At 38.2% G+C, this 24,699-nt stretch overlaps 1 long non-coding RNA gene across 1 annotated transcript; it reads left to right on the top strand.

Annotated features, from left to right (window-relative positions):
• Positions 1–17,593: 17,593 nt before the first annotated feature.
• On the top strand, positions 17,594–22,795 carry LOC124882546. Its single transcript, XR_007041933.1, has 2 exons — positions 17,594–17,725; positions 21,465–22,795. It is a non-coding gene; the product is annotated as an uncharacterized LOC124882546 (long non-coding RNA).
• Positions 22,796–24,699: the final 1,904 nt, after the last annotated feature.

Genomic DNA, 24,699 nt, shown 5'->3' with positions numbered 1-24,699 from the left:
GGTACCCGTCAGACGCCTCAGGAGTCCCACAAGCCAACCACAGCCGATAGGACTCCTTCTTCAGCTTAACAGCATCCCTTACTGCCGGTGTCCACCACCGGGTTCTGGGATTGCCGCCGCGACAGGCACCGCAGACCTTACGGCCACAGCTACGGGCAGCAGCATCGACAATAGATGCGGAGAACATGGTCCACTCGGACTCTATGTCTCCAACATCCCCCGGGATCTGGTCGAAGCTCTCCCGGAGGTGGGAGTTGAATACATCCCTGGCCGAGGGCTCCGCCAGACGGTCCCAGCAGACCCTCACTATGCGCTTGGGCCTGCCAAGTCTGACTGGCTTTCTCCTCCTCCAGCGGATCCAACTCACCACCAGGTGATGATCAGTGGACAGCTCAGCCCTTCTCTTCACCCGAGTGTCCAAAACATGCGGCCGAAGATCTGATGATATGACAACAAAGTCGATCATCGACCTCCTGCCTAGGGTGTCCTGGTGCCAAGTCCACTGATGGACACCCTTATGTTTGAACATGGTGTTCGTTATGGACAATCCGTGACTAGCACAGAAGTCCAATAACAAAACACCACTCGGATTCAGATCGGGGAGGCCATTCCTCCTGATCACGCCTCTCCAGGTGTCACTGTCGTTCCCCACGTGGGCGTTGAAGTCCCCCAGCAGAATAATGGAGAATAATCCAACTATTTAACACATATATGATTTGGTCCAGCATGTTTTAAAAATGATTTGGATCTATCCATAAATGTACAAAACCCCACACCACAGATTCCACCATGCTATCATTTATTAAAGACATAGGAAAGAGATTTTGAAAATGTAAGTAAACCCCAAACACCCCAAAGTACATCACCCCTGAATTTTAAGATGTTCTTTCTTTTTCTTATAACTGTTAAAATAAACATTTAGAAAATATACATTTATCCAATGTACAGTGAAAACTGTTTAATGTAAATAGCAATAGATGTCTTTTTTTAAACATTTCATTTTTTGACAAAAAGGATTATAAAACAATAATTTTTTTTTTTTGCTAAACAACAGCTGTTGTCTAAAATGATCTTATTATAATTTACATAGGTGCTGTCACTTTGACTGTTCCATAACTGTCTATGTGCTGCACTACTGAATATACAGGCAGATAAATGAGCAATAAAACTATTTTTCTGTTTTAGACTTCCATCACTTATGTGTTATATTAAATTTGCAGCAGTAAATTGCAAAGCTAGGTGAATGGATAATTTAAATTTTAAAACAAATATGTGTTTTGTTGAAAATCATTATTGTCCATCTAGATACTCCAGAATAATAACTCTTGCATGGAAGGAAATGGCCTTGTTGTGATAGAACAAAACTGCTTTTAAAATGAAAAGTTCTATTTTTATGATCCTTTCTCAGGAGAGGAGGAAGCGGTAGTAGGGGGGAGAAAAATACTCTTTCTGCACCAAAGCTGGGAGAACTGTCTAAGGGACAGCCGATCTGTATGCTTTACAGCCAGAGCAAGCCACTTACTTCATCATCACAGAAATCCCTCCAGTACAGGCTTTGCTTGTACATTTACAGGCCTGAGTTCAGTCCTGTATCCCACCTGTCAAGAAAGAGACCCAAACATGTCCATCTTTTTCCATTTCGCAAGAACAACGCAGAGTAAAGAGCTATAGAGGGGTGTTTCTCTCACCACTCTTTTCACTTTATTGCACTGTAATCACAGAGGCGAGTGAGTTGCATATTTATCAATATTTTATGGGGAAGCAAATGCATTGCACTTGGAAAAAGAGTGCCCACTTTGGCCGTAATTACTTTGGCACAAGATACCTCTTGGTTTTATTTGTAACATTCCTTTCTCTATTTTTGCTGAACTTTAAACCTGGACGGATATTCTGGACACATTTTTGAGTTGCTATTGAGATGGTAATTTAGATGCCCCCATTATATTTTAAATGACCGGATATTAAAAATCAACACAAAATATATTGTGACCTTCCATGTCAATCTGTTTTACTGAGCACACATGCTACTACCATCATCAGCAATGTTAAGTACTAACCTATGGACTGAATTAGCCATTTTCTAGACATTCCGACTGCTCAAAGCACTTTGCGCTAGAACCACATTTATCCAATCACATTTGCACACTTAAACTGCCTTAACCAGATTAAAGTAAATAGGCAAAATAAGTTGATAAATTTAAAATTTTTGATTGAAAAAGTGTTTCTACATACTACTGAATCCAACCTGAACTTATGTTTTGCACATTGCTTCTAGATTTTGGCTGAATATGTAATGACATACATCATGTGTTGACCACCTCAAATCTTAATTCCTGCCAATGATCAAAGTAATTTAGTGTTGAGCATGAAAAGGCTCAGAGCTAAAAAGACTATACTTGCCTTCCCAGTGGCTGCATGCTGTTCAGAGTCCTGGGATGGACCATGTACCAGCTGACACAGGGGGAGATGTATACCCTGGAGAGGTTGTCATTCCACCACATAGAGACAGTCAAGCTGTTTCACCTGACACTTAAATTGTGAAGGTCCGTGGTCAAGTTTAAAAGTAGAAACAGTCAGTTGCAGTTTCTCTTTCGTCTTATATTTCAAAGCACTTTTGTAGATTTTGAAAAGCGCTGTATAAATAGATTACTGGATTAATCAATAATTTAATAAAACTCTTCTTTTTATTATTTTGTTGCATGTAATGGCACACTAATTTATATTTCTAGCTACTTATTGGCCCAGTAATTTTATTGATTCATTCATTTATTTCTGTATTTATTTTTAATTATGGCAGGATCGGTCCTCCACAGTTTTTTACATAAACTGTCCATGCTGTATGTCTTACTAAAAAAAATATAGGAAGGCGCTTTTGTTTGAGCGTTTTATGAGACTGGATCACATGTGGTCCAGTCAGGATCATGTACTTGATCTGAAATCAAGGCAGCGAGTCTTTTGTTGCCCTTCCAGTCCTCTCATTATCACCTGGAGCTCACAAGGAAACTGGGGTTAGAAAGTCCTGTTCAACATTAGCATTTGCTTTTAGCACAAACCCATTGTCAAGACACATCATTTAAGAAAGCACATGAAGCAATAGGATAAGTTGCAAATGTTGGAACTCACAGCCATGGATTTCAACATTACACTCCGGTACGGACTTTTCTGGAACTTTCAAAATAAAGTGCATTAACCGTCTTCCGGCACAGCCAGGAAACAGGATAATTGCGGACTTCCTGTGACGCCGCTACCCAAATAAAAGCACAGTTGTTTCTACATCCGCCCTCTTCCACACCGGTGTTCATCGGGATAGGAGGGGAAGCTAACCCTTTGTTCACTGTGGATACCTTCTTCAAACTGCATCGTCTTTTGGACAACATTCCTCACCACGGTTCAGAGGTTAGGGGATTTGGGCAGAGACAGATTTAGAATGAAATGATCTAAACGTTTTTCATTTTATGAAGTTTTTTTGTGTTGAACTCAGCTATCTTGGTGCTAGCAGGCTATCTGCAGCACACGTGTTCAGATTGTGTTCTTTGTGTGTTTTTAAAGTTAAGACAAACTTTACTTGAAGGGTGATTTTAAACAGAAGATTGATCATAACGCGCCGTCCGCGCTTATGCATTTTAACCCTTTTATTAACGGTATTTTAAAGGTATGTGTTGATTCTGGTGCTAAGCTATTAGCTTCTTTTGTTAGCTCAAATGCTAACCGGTAAGAACACGTGCTTGCTACTAAAGAGTATTTAACAGAAAGGTTGTTAGTTTTCAAGCTAGTGAATAATAGTCCCTGAACATCCTTTACTAGATTTGATAACTAAGTAAACACCATCGAGCCCCATTTCTCCAGAAAGATTTGGCTCTTTTCCAAAATACTCTCTTGATAATATTTCTTCAAATATTATTTCAATAAATAAAGGCAGCTAATTAGACACCGTTGAGAAATGGTCATCCAGCAGGTTGGTTTTATTCAGCAGATTTAAAACATTATTTTATTAAAATAATATTTTATCTGATCTTGCATTGTGATTGGTTGTCTAAATAGTCAGTCAGTCAGTCTAGTCTAAGTTAGCTCCAAGACTAACTTAACTTCATTTCCAGATTCTTCAAGATAATCCTTGGTTCTCAAACATAAACATTGCATGATAATGTTGCATCACTCTTTTGGTCATGGTTTTCAACCATCTTTAATCAACTTGTTTATATTGTACATAACCCATTAGTCTTCGTTATTCTTTCATTCTGCTTGGTAGTTTAGTTGGATTATGTTAGGATAGTAAAGAGTTTGTTGATTGAAATATGTTGGACTTGAGTTGACTTATTTTTGTTAATAAATTATTGTATTTTAAGAAATTGTGTGAATTCATTCCATGTGTGTGCAGAGTTTTTAACAGACCGAAATATTATTTGATAAAATATTAAAATATTAATATTAAATATTAAATAATATTCTCAGATTCATAATTCCAACACAAATCTGGGATAGACAACAATAGTTAGGTACTGACTGAAAATAAAAAGCTAAATTCACAGAAGTATGTATCAATAAATGTTGAACATTTAATTCTCAATTAATGAAACACATTCTGTTTAAGATGGCCATAACTGCAAGCATTGTTTTTTTTTTTCTGATCTACCGAAGACCTACTGAGTAATTTGAATTCCAATTTAAGTCGACAGGAAAAATCGAGCTCAATAATCTCACCACACATTTCAAGGATGACCTTTTCAGTCTTTAGCATGTGCAGTGGTAAGGCAAAATTCAGACTGATAGGAGTCCAGAGGGGGGTATGGTTTATACTTGGTAGTGGTGGGTTTTGCCCTTGACTGGATGCTATAAATCTTGGATTTTTGAAATATCATGAGTGTGTGCATAGTTTGCATCAGTGTGTGATGGGTTTCAGTCACTAAAATCTCATATGCCACTGAATTCTCCCCCTCTGCACTTTACAATAGGTGTCATGTGCAGAGGAGTCCCACAATATGGAAAGAAGAATCTGGGGGGAAGTTAAGCTTCTCCATGGGACTCTGAAATAACTGGGAGGAAATCTTGATAATAGCTTGACCTCTATATGAAAATGGCAAAAGTGTATTCAAGATAAGATTCAAAGAATACCACATTCATGGCCAGTCTCTAATCGTTTTTGGGCAAGAAACACCTCTTGTATTCCTTTACAGTTTGCTTTGAATGTGCTGAAAGGTTTCTGTTCAAAGTTATCTTTTTTTCCACCTTAGACCTTGGAAATCTTCCCCTCCAGTGAGTATAGAAAAGAAAGACATGTCCATACAGTAAAATGAGCGGGTCTGAGTTCAGAGGCTTTCCCAATGTGACTCATAAAGGGGTGTTGCAGATAGCAAGACAGACTAGGACAATCTGGAAACTCAATCCTCCTTTGCTCCATTGCTGATGGATATGCTGCAGTGAGCCATCTGTCTGTGATGAAGTCTCATAAAGATGTCATTTACAAAATTGTGCACAAAATAGAACCTGTTATTCTTACAACTGTTCTGAAGGTCTTTGAGGGTGCATGTCTGTCAGAAACAGAAGCATGAAACAACAAACAGAGACATCATAGCTGAAGTGAAAATCAGTCACTCATTAGGAGCTGTTTTTTTAACAGCCATTAAATGATGTCTTCGTGGGAGTTTCCCACCGTCTCAGCAAAGTCTCTCATTATGTCCTGTAAAGTGTCTTATGATCTCAGGCATGTTTCCCATGATGCTCCATCTGTTTGTCCTGCTGTGACAGAGGGCCCGGCCTCATCTCATTCCCTTTGGACAGCTCCATCACTCACCTCTGACTGCAGCTATCTCTACATCAAAACAATACTGTACCAGGGTGAATTAGTATGTCCTTCACCTTGGGTGGAACCCTGTCATTACTTCACCCAGACACAAGAAAAGAAGATATGATTTAGGGCATGTTACAGGAAATCCAACGTCGCAATGTCATCAAAAGCTGCAGGCTTTGAAATGTGTCTGGTTAGTATAACAGTGAGGGCAATTCTGAAAAAGCACATCCAATTTACACGACTTACACTGTGATATAGGAGTGTTTCTAAGTGGCCACTCACCTGGTTTAATACCTGACAAACATATATTCTGCAACAGCTGCTATAAAGGGTGTACTGTATCTATGGTTACTGTGTTTTGGTAAATATCATCAGGTGAACCAAAGTCAATGGTGGTTGGTGTGGATAACATGCAACAAATGAAAACATGAACATAAAATCACATATTACGTTTTCCGAACTCGCGCTGTTTGCTAAATTGTTTGCTGAAAACCCAAGTAATGTTATGTTGTTTTTCTGAAATATGTATTACTGACTTTTTATTTATTTTTGATTACTTGTCACTACAGCCGCTCATAACCCTAACCCCTAACCCAAACATTGCAGTTGTTTGACCCAAGACCTATTATTTTAAAAGGCACAACAATAAGCTGAATTAGATAAAACATTTTTAAATCAGGCCTTTTAAACTTTGAGATATACACCAAATCATAATTCATGGCAGGAGCATTGATGAATGCAGAATTGGAAAACACTGATCAGAAATAACAGGAACTTTTTGGCCTACATGCACATGCAATGTGTTGTGGAAAACCAACACACCGCCCCCATGGTGAGAGATGCCAGTCACATTGTTTAACTATGAGATTATGTAGAGTCCAGCCATCCTCCACAAATAAGTTGTTGCATCTAAAGGACCAGCAAAATCAAGTAGATGCAACATTTTAGGTGGTTGGCTGTCAGATATTTTCACCCTAATTACATGGACTCAGCACTACTAATACCAACAAGAATGCTTCAATGTTTTTCTTTCTCCCTATGTGGCTCTATTGTAGTGGCATTGAGTTTCAGTCTCTGTATAAATAGGGGATTTATACAGAGTAAGGTACAGTTTTTGCATCACAAATGGTTTTTAAAATTTTCCAGTTCATTATTATTTAATTTTTTGTAGTGTAATACAACTTTCTGTTAGTATTAGAATTAAAAAGTTTTTCCTGTTTTCTTTTGAACTCAGCAAAAAGCATATCAAATTGATCCATTATGTGTGAAAGTGGTTACTAAATAAAGACCATGCTAATTCATGATCAAACCAAATCTGATAAAATATTTATCAACAGAAAGAACAAAGCAAAATAAAGTCAAGGGAACAGGTTTATTTGTGATTCAACTGATGTGTGTGACTGAAGTGGAGCTTGAATAAGAAGAAAAAAAAAACAAAAAAAAAACAACAAAAGCAAGTATTATTGCAACGACAGATCTAAAAAAAATATTACTCACTAGAGCAATGACCAAGAACAGACTAAATTCTACGTGCAGGAGTGGTTCTGTTTCAATTGAGTCTGTTGTAGCACAAATTCACAACAAATGCTGTCTCAAGGCAATTAATAGGACAAACGGGTCCAATTCATTTTTAGTTACAGAGAATCAATACATTAGTCAATCCAGTCATAGACAGATTAGTTTCATTGACAGCGCAATCTGATTCTAAATGTAATAAAAAACAGTCTAATTCAGATTACAATAGCAGCTGGTCAAAGGTGTTATATGTAAGTAAGCCCAGTCAGTTGCATTGAATCATTGACTTTGCATTAATACCTAATTCTAAGCAAACTTGTAACGAGAGACAGCCAACACTGAGAAAACAAAACAAAAAAAAGAAAATAAATGCAAGCAAGGCCCTGTCTAGTAGAGAAAATCTGTGAACCAGATATTCACTGAGCTACAGGATATATGAGATGTTAGGCAGAGAGAGTAAACATAGTAGCTGCAGCACCTATAACCTCAAACAACAGGGTGAGACAAGGCCAAGGACATAATTATTGGCCCAGCTGTAACCTGAGAGAGAGAACATGAAGGTTTTGGTTATCTGCATAACAACAGCAGTAGAATCAGAACAAACTTTACTGGCAAAGTTTAGGCACAACAGTAAGAAATTTGGCATTGGTTTCACACACTCTTAGGCTCTGATCTATAAAGATCCCTATGAGGGGTGCTAAATTGATCGCACAAAAACATTAACATTCAATAAGTGGGCGTGTTGCACATGATTTTCAAAGATTGGGCATTGTCAAACTAAGGTGAGATCTTTCCATGTAATCATGCAACATTTATTAAATGCTCACATTTAACATGTCTATGCACTGTTTCGTACATCTGAAATGGGCATGGAACATCCAGTGCTGGTCTGGACGGATCACAAGAACCTTTCCTATCTCCAGTCAGCTAGGAGACTGAACCCACATCAGTCCCGTTGGTCCCTATTCTTCTCTCGGTTTAACCTCACCATCTCGTACCGCCCTGGGTCGAAGAATGTTTAACCAGATGCCCTGTCCCATCAGTTCTCTCCTGACATGACCAGTGAGGCCCCCGTTACCATTTTACCATCTAGCTGTAAGATTGGCTCCTTAACTTGGGAGATTGACAATCTGGTAACACAAGCATTATGTACAGATCCATCTCCCAGCAACTGCCCCCCTAATAAGACTTTTGTTCTCTTGTCTGTCTGCCCCCGTCTGTTACAGTGGTTTCACGCTTCTAAGTTCTCTGCACACCCTGGTTCCTCCCGCACCATTGCCCTGATTTCTCGTCGTTTCTGGTGGCCCTCTCTCCATAAAGACGTCAAAGGCTTTGTGGGAGCCTGCACTATCTGCGCCCGGAGTAAGCGATTGTTCCTTGCTGGACCACTTTCTGGATTGCCTCACCTCCTCCCCCCTCATTGGAAGGCCCATTCAGTAACAACCAGAGACGTAAGCAAGTGTGGACCTTTTTGAGATATCAGAAGTTTGTCCTAAATTAACCATCGCTTCTCCCTCTAGACAACTCAAGAAGCCAGCGATCCTGCCTGTGCTTTCCTGACCGGAGTTCCGGTGTACTTTAAACAAGACCAGTAAAATAAACTTTCTAACCTTCTATGTTCTCCTGAGTATGGTTGCGTGTGGGTTAAACAAATCTCTAAAGAAATGACAAAGGGAATCTAAAGAGAAATGTGCTGCGCAGTGTCAGAAAGCTTGGTCTCAGTCACAAGTCATGGGTCTAGCAACAGGATGATGACCCAAAACATACAGCTAAAAACACCCAAGAACGGCTGAGAGGAAAACATTGGACTATTCTGAAGTTGCCTTCTATGAGGCCTGACCTAAATCCTATTGAGCATCTTTGGAAGGAGCTGAAACATACCGTCTGGAAAAGGCCCCCTTCAAACCTGAGACAACTAGAGCAGTTTGCTCATGAGGAGTGGGCCAAAATACCTGCTGAGAGGTGCAGAAGTCTCATTGATAGTTATAGGAATCGTTGCCGTGATTGCCTTAAAAGGTTGTGCAACAAAATATTAAGTTAAGGGTACCATCATTTTTGTCCAGGCCTATTTCATGAGTTTCTTTTTTTGACATAATTCTGTTGAAGTGGTTGCGACTCAGGAGGTGGAAAAGCTAAATCATTGCCTGCCCAAGAAGGGAAAGGGTTGGTAGTTTTGGCCTTTACCCGGCGTTCATATTCTGCTGTTTGCGTGCTTCTTTAGAGAAGCAATGGACAATGAACAATGGACATTAGTGCAGCACATGTCTATAAATAAGACAGGAAGCACAAAGGGTAATATTGACAAGAGGAGATGCAAGCTAGGAGTCCATTAGTCTTATAAAAAATTAAGTTAGGCATTAGCAGTCAGGCTAAAAAAAAAATAACCAAGCTAAACAATCAAAAAGTGTAATATTGAAGACAATGCACGCAAAGTCAGTGACCTGAAGTTATTCACCCAAACTTCTGCATTTTTCTTTGGTGAAAGAGAAGCGGCTGAGATGCATTTACCCAGTGCTGCTTCATACTACACCCTCTCTCCTATTTATTTGAAAGGTTTGAAAGGAAGTTATATTTAGTCAAAATCCATTGGATTTTATTTACTACATGCAGAGGGTACAACAAAGGGAGGCAACCTTTCTTTTTCCTTGTAGTCACAGAGGTAAGAAATTCCTCGTAAAAGTGTTCACTAATTATTTCCGTGAATAACCTCTTCACCACCTACACAACAATAGAATGAAACTGGATGGTGGCAAATATGAAAATCCTCCCTCAGTATGAAGACAAGCAGATCAATGCTAAACTGTCAATTCAGTATTATTCTTAATTCTTGTTCAGGGTTTTGTCACCTCCCTTATTGATTATTGCAACTCCATTATTTTGGGTCTCCCACAGAAATGCTATCATACGCTCCAAGTGGTCCACAACTCAGCTCCATTGGCTCCCGGTCAAATTCAGAATCAAATTTTAATCCTCCTGTTTACATTCAAGGTCAACCCCCCGTATCTGATTTCTTTCATGTTGCCTCCTTCTCCTCCATCCACACTGTTCCCTCTGTTGGCCTCAGCACCATTGGGGACAGACAGAGCTTTCTCCCAGTCTGGAACTCTCTCACAGCAGAGGTCCGTAACATTGACGATCTTCCAGAGTTAAAGCCCACCTGTTCAAGACTGCTTACTCCTTGTGATTGCACTGCTCCATATAACATATTTTATGTTTTTCATCTGGTTTTATTGTTGTTGTTTTAGTTTTATTTTTTGATTTTCCAGACGCATTACTGTCTTGGATAAAACAGCCACTATCCGTCTTTATACCTATTTAAAATATGTTTTTTCTGTATTCTTCTAAAGTGATTTATGATTTTCCAGAATTTGATTCCTGAGAATGATAAGCACATAGTGTTTTTAGATTCAGTTCTCCTTTTAAATTATACTGCCCTTTACTCTCTGAAAACAATTTATTTATATGTCCCATGAAGTCGCATGAAGGACTCCTTCCCTGACTTATTCCCTGACTGCACCTAGAAGAGCAGTGTTTTAATTTTATAGTTTTGAATGGAGATTTTTAAGAATAACAATAAACGGAATAATTCCAACTTTAGGGTTCCAAGTGAAAGAAATTGATAAAATGGGCAATTTTTTGGCAACTCCACTGGCACCTGTTGAATTTTGCTGATTCATAATAAACGGTAATTCTAATACTGGCTCAGTCTAATGAATCTGTAACTTCCAAAGTCCCAAGACAACAATAAATACAGAAACGTATTCACTAAATATTAACTATAGTAAACTCTGTCAATATACGCAACAGTGGGAACCTGTCAAAAAAAATAAATAAAGAAAAAACAGAACAACATGCTGGTGAACACGTTGCTCACATTTTACATATTCGGTTTATGTAAAATGTGTGACTGACAGTAAGGTGCATTTGGTGCCCAGAAACATACATTGATGAGCTAAATGCATTGTAAACGTTTTGTTGTGAACCTCCAAGTACATTTCTAGGGGAAAAAATCATGAACTCACTTTTGTTCCGGTGCACAGCTATTCTGCTGGGACAAAAATCTGCAATTTCTCTCCTACTCCACATGACAGGTCCAGACTGCAAAAAACAATTAGGTCTGAAGAGAGGATCACTGGGGCTGACATTCCCTCCATCCAGGACGTGTACAGGTCTAGGGTCAGAAAAAAACAACTAACATCCCTTCAGACCCTACACATCCTAGACACAAACTGTTTAGACTTTTACCGTCAGGTTAGCGCTACGAAGCACTATTTGCAAAAAACCAGTCGCCACATGTGGAAAATTATACTTTTTGATCCCATGACCAAAATGTCTCGAGATCAAAATGTGGATACCACAGCTAAGGTCATCGTAAAAGAGTCCTTCGTGAAATATGGGGTACCAGAATGCCTGCAGTTAGACCACGGCAGGGATTGCAGAGTTATGCAAACAGCATGAAGTCAAAAAGACTGCCAAATATCGCACTCCTGTTATCGAGTAAATTATTTTTGTATTTGAATATTGTTTTTGCTGTTTTAAAATAAATCAGATTCTGACATTGTATAACTTTTGATTTAGACTCTTCACATTAGGTTGGATATGGTAACAATCATTGGGCAATATAATGTAAAAAAAAATGTTTATATCTTGAATATATTTTATAGATAAATATGCCTTGTTTTCATCAGGAGAGCCATCTTTCCTCAAACCTATTTAATGTGGGGTTTTCAACAGATTTTACTGTCTAACTGACACCTAGGAATTTAATTTCACTTACTCTTTCTAGGTTTATATTATTATTACTTATTTTTATTTCATTATTTCTCTCATTATTTCCAAACAACATAAAAATGTTTTTATATAAAAAGAAAAGAAACACATTTTCTGACACTTTACAAAGGAAAACAAATCACCAGCTAAGACCTGTGTTTATTATCCTGTTTTATTTCGGTAGTATGCTTCCTTTTGTGTACTTTGTTCAGCTTACTTTCCAGTTTTTACTCCTTGTTTCTGAGTTTCTTTGTCACTTCATGGTTTGGTATTTGGAGTCATTGTTATACTAAGTAGGCTTGTCTTTGGAGTCTTACAGTTTTCTTTGTGTTGGTTCATGTATGCTAATTTCTGATCGGTCATTCCTTCTAATAAGATTCTTTCAACTATCATCAGGTTTCTCTCTCAGCTGTTTCAGGTCAGTTTGTTACTCCTGTTTCTTGTCTCCGTGTTTGGTTTGATAAAATTGTATTCAATCCAGCAATTGTCCAATACAATTTAGTGAAGTCAAACACATCTTTATTGCAATTCAACACAATTTAATTCAGGAAAAATATCAACTAAATGGAGATTAGGTTTATCCATTGTGTACCCTTACACTGCTGGAATAGACCTCCACCTACCTGTGATCCTGAGAGGGATAAAGCAATAACAAACAATGGATGGATGGATCAGGAACTTTGGATTTTTTTTTCTATTAGAGCTTTTGATGACCTTTTGTGTAATGAACTGTGTGGTCTTCTGAACACCAGTGCTGCAATAAACTTTCATAATATATTTCGAAGCCTAACGCTAAAACAATTTTAACTTCATTCCGAGCATCTTCTGCATAACCATCAACAATGAATAAAGACCTCTTCATGGCAGGAAGAAACAGAAGCACTGAAAAGAGATCTGTTGGATGCATGGACATCTGGACTACTGTGGGGTTTCCTGGCATGACAGGTGAGTGTTTGGCACAAAGCCAGAACAAGACACAGAAGGACCAGGTTTGAGGAGCTGCTAATTAGTACTGGAACAAACATCAGACCACAGCTGACAGCTATGCTAAATGCTGCTCACACCTAACACTGGACCTTGAAAGCTGCAAAATAAGTAGATTAAAACATTGGAGGATAAACTAAAGTAAAACAGTGATAGGTTTCTGGCCATTCCTCTTTTATCAGTCAGGAATATGCAGTTTTAAGTTATCACACAATAACATCTGGCACATTTATTCCAATGGCAACTAAGCCCAAGCATACACTGTATCATAAAAAGGAGGAGTAATTAACTAATTGTGTGGTTTTTTAGACTGAAAAATAAGTACATTTTGTGCTTCAATATTAATAAATTATTACTATAAGATGTTTCTAGAACAGTGTTTCTACTATAGCTTAGCTACATGACAGAAATAAAACCAAAGAAAAGCACATCATGAACCAACAACAAAAAAACTACATAAAACAAAAGAGGAAGAGGAGAAATATAGATGAAAGTATCTTCAGACCATTGTGACAGTCTGCCGATATATTAATACAATAACCCTAATGTTGGTACTGTAGCAGTTAGAGGCTAGCTTTAGCCCAATTAAACCTCATTCAAACCCACTCAGTTTTGTCTCTGAGCCATCTTCTGTTTCCCAACCAACACATGAATCATCATATTGTTCAAACAACCCTTGTACTCTTCTTCATACCTTTTCCTCATATCAAACCCTTGCATTAGGCCAGTGTAGCCACTCCTGCTTTACATTCTCAAAACCAAGCCATGGCAACTGGGCAGAATCTTGACACAAGAAGTATTTTTGTAAGTTTAATACCCTTTGCGCACTCTCGGGCTCTACTGTGCGTAATGAGGAGCGAGCTGAGTTCATAATACAGCCCAGAAGATGTTACCAAGACTCTGCAAAGGTCATCCACACTCTACACAACTTTCTTTTACATTGCAGCTCAGCCATCATCCACTGTAAGCCACTGTTACATGAATGTCTCAGTGAAACCATTATCATTTTGGTGGACAGTATTTAAGCTAGTTATTACTGCTAACATAATGAGTTGGCTCATCCTTTACGGTTTGGGATCTGGTGTCTCAAAAGACATTTAGTGCTTGCTTGCTGAGGACTAAGAACTCTCTGCCATGAGGTAGCTCAGCTCTTTCTCCTCCAGCCTTTGTGAAGTGCTCTCAACCCACACTGAGGGTTGTGAAGTTATTTCTAATCAAACCACTCATTGTTACAACAATATATGAACAGATTGTCTTTTTTTAGGTTTTTATGGGGACCAAAACTAGCTTGTGGTCTGAAAACTTCAGTTCCATATGTGTTATAACTAACAGTAGATATGTTGAAACCACTGAGTACTTTTGTATCTGCTAAGATGTTTAATTCATCATCAGTACTAATAATGGTGGTAATTATATTTTATATTGGTTACAACATAAACCAGAAACAGCACATGGAAAGCTAATCATAGTAAACTGTAACTTTATTGTGCTTGTAGCATGCTATTCATTTGCTTTAGTAACATATACATTATTCACTTGATTTTTTAATGCTGGCTTCCTTCATCTAATGCAGCAAATGTCATACTATATTAAACTTCTAGCTGCTGCATTTATATCTTAGTTTCTCAGGCTTTTAAAATGTGGTTGTGGTGTTAGAGAAACTGGATAAAGCCACAAATCCAGGACTGAGCAGGCTCAATTTACTGCTGTCTGTGTGCTTACATTACTGGACAATGTCATGTAAGCAACAGGCTGACAGCTTGTAATTAAATGTCTCCATCTTCTGTGCCACCCATTCTAGAAGCACATTTACAGAAGGCCGTATGAATTTCCTGGGAGGTGTGCATTTGTTACACCCACCTACTTACTGTAGTTTCTGAAAATAAGGACAGCCACAGAAATGTGTTGGAGGCCCAGAAATGAGCAGCTTGTGAATGTTTGCTAATGGAAACGAGAGGCTTGGAAGAATTGTAAAACTTGTACAGCAAATGATAACATGGCCAGTTATCACTGGACAAATTCAGTGCAGGCTTCCCAGATTCAGTCTGCATACTTAATGTTTGCTTTTGTGTAACTTGGCGGAGTGTGAGACACTTACACAATTGTGTTGGAGTAAAAGCAAGCAGGGTGTTTTTCCACAGGAACCAGCTGGACCTGATGGATTCCTGAGCAGCCAAGCTCAGTTTCAACACAACATTTTGAGATGTAGTTCTTTGTACTTCTGTTGTTTTTTCTTTGGATTGGTTTGGCCACCACTTGTATATCCAGCTGCTGATATGAGTAATGACTGTTTATTTGTGGAGCTAAAGGAGTGGTTAATTATGCTGTCAGCCTTTTCCTACTCAAAATTGATTAACTGTGTCTGTGTCTTGATGCAATGCAGAAAAATAGCACCCTAGTTTCTAACACATAACGGATGTTTTTACAATTTGTCTTCAAGTAGGCTTGTTTTTTCTAGCAATGAAACTTATAATGCACCTATATTAATTGTAGTATTTCTCCTCATTCTGATATAGTTGGCATGTATTGTTCTGAGCAAATAAAAACAAGTAAAAAAACATTTTAAATTCATACAAAGTTCAAAAAGCAATTACACTTTCATGAACAATTATTTTGCCTTTTACGTATTTCTTTTGTGCTTTTTTGGTCACATTTAAATGTGTCAGTTAAAATTAATTTCAGACAGAGTTAACATCTGTACAAACAAAAAACATGTTTTAAAAGATCAGAATGTACTTAGGTATAAATGCTTTTCAAACCAGCCTGACTATGTGAAAAAGTAATAAGCCACTTAATCCCAACCAATCCGTGTATCATGAGCTTATTAATGAGTGTGCTGGGTGACTTAGACCTTAGTGCAAAACTGCTTTTAGTCACTGATGACTAAAAGCAGTTTTGCACTTAGGGTTTTACTATTAAAATGCATTTGATCATCTAAAACACTGAAGTGAGACAAAAAAGCAAAAACAGAAAAAATCTTTCAGCAGCCAAACACTTTTTATGCCATTGTAGCAAATTGTTTACAAAACTGAGACATTTTAAAAGTTATTGAAAAGTTAAAGTTTTATTTGATAACGATTTGATAAATATAAACATCATTAAAATATTCCATGACATCTTGTAAATATTCATGTCCTGGAATTATGTTTTATAGAGGTGAATCTCAATAAATTACAATATTATTATTAAAAAAGGTAATCGATTTCAGTAACTCAATTCACTACGTAGAACATATATTATTTCATTAATTTAAATATGTATCAGCCATGTACAGAATATTAAAAAAGATAAATTAACATTCTAGTTCACTTAGATGTACTTTTACCAATAGTTTCACATTTCTAAGTCAGTAATGCCAAATATAGCTGTATTATTTACCGATCATTTGACCCATCCAAATATGTGAAAAATGTAACATGTAAAATAAAACATATGCTACAAGGCATTTTCTTAGCACTTTTATTATCCTTTATAAATAATATTAAGTGGACAAAATCTCTCAGCATTAATAAGACAGACAATTTCATAAGGATGATGACTTCTAGGTATGTTAGTAAAAATTAAAAAAGTGTATTATTTAAACAATATAATTTCAAAGAGCTTAAGAAATACTTTCAAATAAAAAGCAGGAAGGTACGACATAAAATGGGTCTAGGTTGGTATACAGTATATTGATACAGTTGATTTTTGGTGTAGAGGAAAGTGTTTTTTTAAATAAATCTTAAAGACAATTAGACATTTGGTTTTTATGACCCAAATACTCACTATAGCAACATACCTATGATTACTGAAAGTACAAAATGTAGTGCCACAAGAAGATGTATTGTTTGTTTATTTGTTTTTACACTGATCTAGATTGGTACATGTCAATAAAAAAGCCAAAGCTAGGTGATGTTTCTTAAAAGGTCAAGGTAGCATCCAAATAGGGAATATATACAATTATTTTGTTTTGAATATAGTTGTTGATAGTGAGTATTAGAAACACTGGCTCAGTTTATATTTAGTTGACTTTGTTTTACTAATATTTATTTTATTTTTATTTTACAGAGTAAACTATCTGGCATAATTAAAAAGACATTGCAGACAAACAGTTTTTTTTTCCTTCAGCATGATTTCAGATGTTTGGGACACAACAAGGTAGAGCAGAGCTTCCTGTAGCTTCACTAAAAAGACAAAAGGCAAAAGTCTACTTTGTTCAACAGGCTTGAGATGTGTCAGATGCCTTTTCTGTAATGTCCGGTGTAAAGCTTGCTGCGTCTTTATTATGCTTGACAGCCTCGGTGCACTATTAGTTGTTTCTGTTTGTATTCTCTGTTAGTTTACTCCCAGTATCTCTATTTAGCTTCATTCATGTTTATTAGTTCCTACCCTCAACCATAGCCACCATGTAATCAACTACATTTTACACACCTGCGCCACCTCGTTCCATTCCATTGCCTGCACCTGTTTCTCTTCCTATTTAAGCTCCTTTCTTCTTTGTTTGCTTGACTGTTTCCATGCCAGTTATTATGCCTGCCTCTTTGTCCATGGTCCATGTCTAGATCTACTCATGTCACACTTTTAAGTTTTTTTTTATTAAAAAAGCTTTAATTTGCCCATGCCGCTCCTTAGAGTTTGTCTGCGCCTTGGTCCAGCTCCAAAACCATACTTTTTGACAGAAGAGACCGAGTAAAATATTGTTCTTACATTTTTACTGTATTTTAGAGGAGAGAAGAACTATAGCAATTAGGCTAATGTCACGAGCTAGACTTCAATGAAATGTTTTTAAAAGAAACACAGTTATTCAGTCCAACAAATGTTATTTATTAAGTGCAAAGGTAACATGCAGAAATGTTAAACTAAAGTTATTGACATTTATTATTTGAGTGGTTCTTATCATTGATATCAGTGATGAATTTTACTCAGCAAGCTTAAAAATAGGCAATAAATTTGCTTTATGAATATGTTCATTTGCCTGTAGTTAAAAAATAAAAATCTAAGCCAACAGTACAAAATGAAAACAAAATGAATGATATCTAATATTAGGTTGTATTCCAGCCAGATATGAGTCTGATTGTGTTGGCACTAAGAAATCAGTCAGGAATGTCCTGTTTTTTTGTCTCTGTGAGGAATATGAAACTGCCTCATATCTTGACCTAATGAAAATATATGGAAACTACACATGAATCATCGATGCAGAAATGCTCACCTGAAGCTTTAGCCTAAACAATCCCTTATCTATAAAGAAACACCACCCCCCCACCCCCCACCCTCCGCCCCAGTTCTTATGTTGTTAATGATTGATGCTTATTAGTTTATTTAAGCCAAGGCCTTAATCAAATACCTACGTAATGCTTAATGTCTTGTTAAACCTGCAGTGCAAAAATATCTTTACTGATACATAAAAGTTGCCACTCAAGATCCTTAAACATGTGTTTTAAGTCGGCCCGTCCATCCATCCATCCAGCTACAGACATCTGTTATATAAGTAGGTTTTTCCTCACTATGGGGGATCTGAAGCCATTCACAAGCCTAAAGGGAGTCTTGAATTTGGCCATGACTGAAAATCATTGTTAGCCAACTAGTTTCAATGTTAATTTTCCATTTAGCTCCAAGACATATGGTAATAGAGGCTCTAAAATACATTTCAATTCATATTTTGAGGTTTGTATCCGAAAATCATTCAAACTTTGAGATACGTAGATAATAATCAGTCACAGCTTTTTAAAATGAAAGTTGCATGACTGTGCTTCAAGGATCAGTTGATTTGCCTTAATGTATGAAGATGTGTTATTACTGTTAGTGAGAACTCATTTGGCACCATATTCAATTCACACTTTACAATATATTCAACTAACAGGAACTGTAATAGAAAGCATAGCAGTTGTGCAGTGTTTATTTTCCTTTGTACGTATATCTTAACTTTGCCTACTTAGGTCATATTTACAGTTTCATTAATAATCTGACAATTGGTAATTTGGCATCACAAAGTTTTAGCCTCAATTGTTTCTTAAACCAATAGGAGTAGTAATGACTGATGATTGTCGATGCTCCAGCTAATAATAACCCAATCACTTTTCCAAGCACTCCATTAAATACTATGAGGTGCTGTCATTGTTTAATGACATATGGATGAGTGTGTTTAGCAAGACAACAGCCACAACAACACTCACTCTCTTTTTTTTTGTACCCCGCATGGGTGTCATCTGTCACTCCATTTCCAGCTAATCAATATCTCAGGAGACTCTTGCAGTATACCTGCTGGTGACGAGGCACATTAAAAATGTGGCGCTGTTATCTCTGCTAGCTATTCATTAATTTTTCATGGTTTGGAGAAGCCCTCGAAAGTGTGCAACCCACAGTGCTTGTTTTCTTCAGTTGACACCAACTGTGCTCTTGTCACAAAAAAATTATTTTGTGTCCCTTTTGACACTAATTACATGGGTGTATTAAATGATCAATTACCAAGGTGGCAGGGCAATACAAAATAATCACATACATTTAGTGTTATATCTCCTCCTGTTGAAGACTTTGAAATTTAAATTGATTGTAATTTTACATTTATGATGAACTACTGAAGATCTCGTCTAGTCTCTTCAGAGACCGTCCATGTCCAGGGAGATTTTTAATGGCATGATGCGGGCTTAGTCTACAGGTCCTTCTCAAAATATTAGCATATTGTGATAAAGTTCATTATTTTCCATAATGTAATGATGAAAATTTAACATTCACATATTTTAGATTCATTGCACACTAACTGAAATATTTCAGGTCTTTTATTGTCTTAATACAGATGATTTTGGCATACAGCTCATGAAAACCCAAAATTCCTATCTCACAAAATTAGCATATTTCATCCGACCAATAAAAGAAAAGTGTTTTTTACAAAAAACGTCAACCTTCAAATAATCATGTACAGTTATGCACTCAATACTTGGTCGGGAATCCTTTGGCAGAAATGACTGCTTCAATGCGGCGTGGCATGGAGGCAATCAGCCTGTGGCACTGCTGGGGTCTTATGGAGGCCCAGGATGCTTCGATAGCGGCCTTTAGCTCATCCAGAGTGTTGGGTCTTGAGTCTCTCAACGTTCTCCTCACAATATCCCACAGATTCTCTATGGGGTTCAGGTCAGGAGAGTTGGCAGGCCAATTGAGCACAGTGATACCATGGTCAGTAAACCATTTACCAGTGGTTTTGGCACTGTGAGCAGGTGCCAGGTCGTGCTGAAAAATGAAATCTTCATCTCCATAAAGCTTTTCAGCAGATGGAAGCATGAAGTGCTCCAAAATCTCCTGATAGCTAGCTGCATTGACCCTGCCCTTGATAAAACACAGTGGACCAACACCAGCAGCTGACACGGCACCCCAGACCATCACTGACTGTGGGTACTTGACACTGGACTTCTGGCATTTTGGCATTTCCTTCTCCCCAGTCTTCCTCCAGACTCTGGCACCTTGATTTCCGAATGACGTGCAGAATTTGCTTTCATCCGAAAAAAGTACTTTGGACCACTGAGCAACAGTCCAGTGCTGCTTCTCTGTAGCCCAGGTCAGGCGCTTCTGCCGCTGTTTCTGGTTCAAAAGTGGCTTGATCTGGGGAATGCGGCACCTGTAGCCCATTTCCTACACACGCCTGTGCACGGTGGCTCTGGATGTTTCTACTCCAGACTCAGTCCACTGCTTCCGCAGGTCCCCCAAGGTCTGGAATTGGCCCTTCTCCACAATCTTCCTCAGGGTCCGGTCACCTCTTCTCGTTGTGCAGCGTTTTCTGCCACACTTTTTCCTTCCCACAGACTTCCCACTGAGGTGCCTTGATACAGCACTCTGGGAACAGCCTATTTGTTCAGAAATTTCTTTCTGTGTCTTACCCTCTTGCTTGAGGGTGTCAATAGTGGCCTTCTGGACAGCAGTCAGGTCGGCAGTCTTACCCATGATTGGGGTTTTGAGTGATGAACCAGGCTGGGAGTTTTAAAGGCCTCAGGAATGTTTTGCAGGTGTTTAGAGTTAACTCGTTGATTCAGATGATTAGGTTCATAGCTCGTTTAGAGACCCTTTTAATGATATGCTAATTTTGTGAGATAGGAATTTGGGGTTTTCATGAGCTGTATGCCAAAATCATCCGTATTAAGACAATAAAAGACCTGAAATATTTCAGTTAGTGTGCAATTAATCTAAAATATATGAATGTTAAATTTTCATCATTACATTATAGAAAATAATTTACTTTATCACAATATGCTAATATTTTGAGAAGGACCTGTAGTGTGAAAGGAGCCTAAGTAGAGATCGTGCATGATTTGCTGGAGTCTAAACTATTGTCATGACACGCACCTGTTTGTATTTTGTTAATTGCACCCAACTGTTTTCCACATCATTATTTTCACCTCTGTTGTATTTAATTTCCTGTTTTCTGTCTCTTTGTTGTTAGGTTCTCCATTGCTGGCTCCCTAGTACCTAACCAGAAAATGAACCATGCAGACAGTAAGACTGCAGAAGCTCTGCAGTAGATTCAGCAGCAACTGGCGGAGGCAGAACAGTTAAACAAAGATGCAGAGATCCTGCCCTCTCCACTACTGCTGGAAGAGATGCAGCAGGCCTTTCGGGGTTTTACATTCTTCACCAGGGTTAGCAGCGTTTCACGCCACAGCCTCTTCACCTCTCTCCAGTCTCTGAAGGACCGACTGGGGTCAAGTTGCCTTTGACCACCAGAGCCTGCACCAAGCTGCCTTTGACCACTATTGCCTGGATCAAGCTGCCTTCAAGCACCAGTTCCCACTTCTCACCTCAAGCTGCTGCTGCTGCCTCCAAGATTCCTGCATCTGTGCCGCTGGCCTCTAAAACGCTGCAGGATGATCTGTGGGTTGTCCGCCTGAACTTTGAGTTTTGTTTTGTTTTTTTGCCCTCCCTCTGAGGCCCCCTCCACCCGCCCAGTTTAGGTTGTTTTTTGTTTTCTTGTTTTTTCATGGACTCATGTGGACATCTGGTATCCACCCTTAAGGGAGGGGTAATGCCATGATCTGCACCTGTTTGTATTTTATTAAGGGCTGCAACTAACAATTCCTTTGCTTCGATTAATCTGTCGACTATTTTTTTGATTATTTGATTAATATTCTGATAGCAAAAGGTGCTTAAAGGGAGAATTTTTACAGAATTTGAACCAGGTGAAGCTAAAGCTAGGCCACTTGAGAAGTTCTGGATAGAGCATATTTACATCTTAAAAGCAAAATGTATGTATTTTTCGTACCATTCTGGCCTAATCACTGCTCTGAGTGGGTTATTCTTTCAGCAAATGGAATGTTTTAGGGTCTGTATACTTCAGTTAATGATTGTTCGATTACTAAATTGGTTGATTATTTCAACAATCAATTCATCCAACTAATTGTTTCAGTCCTAATTTTATTAAAGGAGCCCACCTGTTTTCCGCATTTTTCTTTTTACCTAAGTGGTATTTAGGTTTCTATTTTCTCTCACTTCGTTGTTGGGTTCTCTATTTGCTGTCTCCCTAGTTCTTCCCTAATAGTGTTTCCTTCATGGCTGTGAGTTCATCCTTTTTCATTAAAAGATTTCCATCTACAATGCTCCTGCTGATGTCCTGTTGTCGCTTTAGTCCTCCAAACACTCAAATGTGACACATACAGCTTAAATAAACCAAGAGTACAGTGTGTCACCACAGTACGTTACAATCACAAACATCTATGTATTTTATTAGGGCTTAAATGTGATAAATTTGTTTTCTTAAATAAAAAATCTGAAAACTGAGGTGTGTATTCGTATCAATACAAGCATTGGAATTACAGTGGTACGTCTTGTGGAGTATGTTTTTACTAGTTTTACACATCCAAAGATTGAAATGTTGTTTCTTCTTTGCGAAATTACTCAGATTCAGTCAGATTAGATGGGGAATAACTGTGAACATCAGTTTTCAACTATTGTCAGTGATTCTCGATTGTAATTCAGCCTAGACTTTAACTGGGCCATTCTAATACACGAAGGTGTGTTGATCTAAAACATTACATTGTACTTCTGATTGTATGTTTAGGGTCATTGTCCTGCTGAGAAGTGAACCTCTGTCTCCAGTCTCAACCCTCATTCATGTTTTCATCAACAGGATGTTGTGCAGAGATGGTTTTTCGGCCCACAAGACGTTCTGCACCAAGGCCATAAAGTTTAGCTTTGGTCTCATCTGACCAGGGCATCTTCTTTTCTATGTTTAGTGTGTCCCCGACATGGCTTGTGGCAAATGGGAATTATTGTGGATCTCTGTAGTTCCTCTGGAGTTACCATTGGCCATTTGGTTGCTTTTCTGATCAATGCACTGCTTATTTGAACTGTCAGTTTAGGTGGACATCCATGTTTTGGCAGGTTTGGAGTTGTGCAATGTGACATTTCCATTTACAGATGATTGATGGAACAGGGCCCTTTTGAGATGTTTAAAGGTTGAAATCTTGTTTTAGAACCTAACCCTGCTTTAATTTGCATACAACTTTCTCCCTGACCTGGCTGCTGTGTTCTTTGTTCTTCGTGATGCTATTTATTCGCTAATGTTGTTCAAAAAACCTCTGAGGCATTGACTAAACATCTGGTTATACTGTGATTGAATTGCACATAAGCGGACTCTATTTTAAGTGACCTCTGAAAACAACTGTTTGCAATGGTATAAGAATAAAAGGACCTTCTGTTAAGGTCTTTAGGGTTTTTATTGTCTCTTTTTATTGTACATTTTGAATGATCTCTGTTAGATTCTCCCTATTGTTTCTACGTTCATCTCTTCTGTGCTAATTAGTCTCCCTTCTTACCTTCTGCCAGCTGCTCCTCATCAGTATCTGGTTAACACAACTTTATCCTATGTCATTCTCTGTTACAACCCCACTCGGTCTAGGGGGGAGGGGGAAGTAAACATTCAACCAGGTGTTATTGGTTTTGTGAAAGAAAGGGTAATTTATTTATTTTTAGTTCAGTTTCCGTTATTTTTAACAAAACAAACAAAAGGAGGGTACTTAACAAAGTACAAACCGTGTGAAAATAAAAAGGGGTAAAACCCAAAATACACACTAACCATAAATTTAAACAAAATATCCAACAACCAGTATTTTAACACAAAATAATCTCTCAAAAGGAGGGGTAAGCTAACTCAACCATTACTTAAAGCAAAGAGTCCCAGCTAACAACAAAACAAACCATCAATTCAAGATAAAGCTTAAGAAGCTTAAGATAAACTCCTCAGAGTCAAGGGGGAAAAGTATTCACAACAAAGCAAACAAGCTGATCAGCAAACAGGTAAGCAAACAAAATAAAACAAGCAAGTTAATCAACAATCAAGTAAGCACACAGTCCAAGCTAGACAGCCAAGTCAGAAATGGCGAGCTGTTCAGTCTAAATCAAAGCTGCCTTTAGTGGCAGGTGCAGAGAGTTTATATAATGTAGTCCCTTATTGATTGGCGGCGAATTCAGAAGAACCAGGAAATGAATAGTCCAACATGAACTCCCGGAGACATCCAGCAGGAGGAGTGCAGAGCGCGCAGGGAGATCCAAGTCCATCAGGAACAGCGAAGAAGAGTGTATCCAGCGAAGAAGAAATCCGATCCCATCAGAAACAGCGGTACCGATAGCACGGAGGAAAACGGTGCTTTTCAGCGACATCGGCTGGCCAGTCTGTTGATGAA

This window comes from Girardinichthys multiradiatus, chromosome 15 (assembly GCF_021462225.1).
Source record: "Girardinichthys multiradiatus isolate DD_20200921_A chromosome 15, DD_fGirMul_XY1, whole genome shotgun sequence".
Classification (NCBI taxonomy): Eukaryota; Metazoa; Chordata; class Actinopteri; order Cyprinodontiformes; family Goodeidae; genus Girardinichthys; species Girardinichthys multiradiatus.
This window is presented reverse-complemented; position numbering and strand designations above follow the sequence as displayed.